This window comes from Rattus rattus, chromosome 7 (assembly GCF_011064425.1).
Source record: "Rattus rattus isolate New Zealand chromosome 7, Rrattus_CSIRO_v1, whole genome shotgun sequence".
Lineage (NCBI taxonomy): Eukaryota > Metazoa > Chordata > Mammalia > Rodentia > Muridae > Rattus > Rattus rattus.
The window spans coordinates 8,061,312-8,064,412 of record NC_046160.1 but is presented as its reverse complement, the minus strand read 5'-3'; the positions used below and the strand labels follow the sequence as shown (position 1 = coordinate 8,064,412).

Here is a 3,101-nt window from a genome sequence, read left to right as displayed (position 1 = left end):
TTAATCTCTTACGAGGTTACTTCCCTAGGCTTCTAAACACTGCTGTATCAGCGATTAAGCCTATAGCACATTAGTTTGGGGGTGGGGTGCATTCAAATCCAAGCCACAAGTGACTGGGTCATCTCATCTGAAGACAGTGGTGATCTCTCTGTTGAGCAGCTCTGATTGTAGATGCTGGAGCAGGATAGAGGAAATCCCCAATGTCAGCACTAAGTTTGTTAAGTTTGTTGTCCAAGTACGGTCCCAAACGGTAGTACTCGCTGCAAGTGGCAGCCTCTTGTCACTCCAGCTTCCCATCAGCCACCTGTGACCTGGCACAGTCCCCACACCCACTGTAGATCACCCTTGGGCTTCCTCAGATGGTTCACAAAGCAGGGAGGGCAGGAAGAAACCTCAGGGTCGTCTGGCTATTTGCTTTTCAAATCATCCAAAGGTCTTGTTCAGACAGACCTTTCATGATTGCACCTTGATTGTTCATTGTATGCAGATTGAAAGGGAAAATGAAATTATCCGAGAGGATACAACCTAGAAGCAGCCAACGCTGGGCGCATCTCTTGCTAACGTCCCACGTTTGTTTCTGGATGTCCACACCTACATATGTGTCTATAAGCCAGCTTTTGCTACTTTTTTTTTCAGAGTGAAGACTTTTTAATGAATATATTTCACAAACACACTGGAGAATCAGGCAATGCTTCCCGCACTGGATGCAATCCTGGGCCACAAGTCTGCACACAGCTTTGCAACTGGACCTGTGATAGCAGAACCTTTCATTGTTTACTATGATCCCTGCGTTATCTTCAAAATAAAGAAACACCCCATCTTTTCTTCGATATGACTTTCGTTGCCAAATGACCACTGATGGATGTACCTTTTTCCTTAGTTCTGATTTGCCTTTCTTAACTGTGGCCATCACCATGCCGCCCACACCCGCAGCAGGAAGTCTGTTCAGCCGTCCCTTGATTCCCTTCACAGAGATGATATACACGTTTTTGGCTCCTGTGTTGTCAGCACAGATGATCCCAGCTCCTACCGGAAGACCCAGGGAAATCCGGAATTTCGCTCCGGAGGTTCCACCACATCCTCACTTCGACATCTTGAGCGTCCAGAAAGAGTCAGAAAGCTTTTGTTCGCTACTTTTTAAACTTATTAATCTCAGATATCTTTTTATGTCACTTTATATGAATACAAAATATCCCATTGGATGGGCACATTATAATTTATTTAACTAATTTTTTTTCTTTTTTTCGGAGCTGGGGACCGAACCCAGGGCCTTGCGCTTGCTAGGCAAGTGCTCTACCACTGAGCTAAATCCCCAACCCCATATTTTTTAAGTTTTTAATTTTATTCTTTATGTGTATGCGTCTGTGTGCATGACAACATACCATGTTTGTGCCTGATGCCTGAAGAAACCAGAAGAGGGAGTTCACTAGAGTTACTGATGATTGTGAGCCTCCACGTGGGTGCTAGGAATCGGGCCCAGGTCCTCTGGAAGAGTAGCTGGTGCTCTTAACTGCCGAGGCATCTCCCAGGCCCCTTAGTAAACATTAAAAACTACCATTTATGTGTGTGAGCACATGTATGTGCACCACCTGCATGCAGGAGCCCATGGAGGTCAGAGGAGGGCATCAGATCCCCTGAAACTGGTGTTGACAGACAGTGGAGGGTGCTGTGTGGGTGCCAGGAATCAAACTTAGGTCTAGGCGAGAGCAAGAAACAAATACTCTTGACCACTGAGCCATCTCTTTAGCCCTGGTATTTGACTAATATTTATTTTTTCAGATGCTTAAAGCTTTTGTTTGTTGGTGTTGTATTTGCAGGGTTGTGTGAACATACGCATGCATGTACATGTGTCTATGACTGCATTGGTGTGTGGGTACATGTGCACATGTGGTATGGGAGGCAGAGGACAACTGTAGCTGTCATTGTGCAGGCACCTTCTGCCTTTTGTTCCAGACAGGATCTCTCACTGTCCTGAAATGTTGTCAAGTGAGCCGGCAAGGAACCTGCACCTGCCTCAGCTTGCCCCCTCAGCCCTGCTGGGTTACAGGCATGGCCAGCTTTTTACATGGGTTCTGGGGACCCAAACTCAGGTTCTCATGCATGTAAGCCAAGTACCTTTCTGCTTGAGGTAGCGCTCCACTGCTTCTGTGGATTGTCTTACTTTCCTTTGTTGGGGGGGGGGGAGCAGTGAGCTGCATCCTATGCTGACAGAGTTTCCTAGTATGTGTGAGGTTCTTGGGTTCACTCCCCAGCTTGGGGGTGGGTCGGGAGGTGAAAACGTTTTTTAAACAAAGGAACCTCAATAGTTTCAGAATGCCTTAGAGAAGCTGAGATTTCCATTAGTGGGGAGGGAGTCTCATGTTGAGATGGGATACTAGGGGTACTAGGACGGTAGAGGCAAGCAGATCTGAGTTTGAGGCAGACTAGTCTGCGAAGCAAGTTCCAGGAAGACCAGGGCTACACAAAGAATCAATGAAGTCCTAAAAGGCTGCACAGCTGACAGGATCATGCATGGCCCATACTGCTACCCAGATCATGCATGGCCCATACTGCTACCCAGATCATGCATGGCCCATACTGCTACCCAGATCATGCATGGCCCATACTGCTACCCAGATCATGCATGGCCCATACTGCTACCCGGAAGCTGGAGTTTCCAGAAGCCTCATTCAGATGTGCAACCTGGAACAGTGGGTGCAGTCTGACTGCAGGCCGTGCCAGCACACACATAAGGAGACGGTTGGCACCAGAGCTGTGTGGCTGCCCGGGCCCTATTATGGATCCATTCACATTTGCTGAGTAGCTCCGTGTGCTGCCTGCTACCTGAGACTGGGATGTAAGAATAAAAGTGAATTAAGGTCACCCAATGGTCAGGACTGGCGTTTGGATCCCCCGACTGGGATGCCTATAAGCCCAGCACTAAGTAGGCAGAGACAGAGGGCTCAAGGACAAGCTGGAGAGTTAGACTAGGTGACATTGGTGAGCTCCAGGTACAGACAGAGAGCCTGCCTCAGCAAGTGGATAGCCACCAAGGACAACACCCAGTGTTAGATTCAAGTCTATGCACATTCATGGCTGTGACCTGATCACCTGTGCCTTCC

At 48.0% G+C, this 3,101-nt stretch overlaps 1 pseudogene; it reads right to left on the bottom strand.

Annotated features, from left to right (window-relative positions):
* Window positions 1-681: 681 nt before the first annotated feature.
* On the bottom strand, window positions 682-1,093 carry LOC116905547 (annotated as a pseudogene).
* Window positions 1,094-3,101: the final 2,008 nt, after the last annotated feature.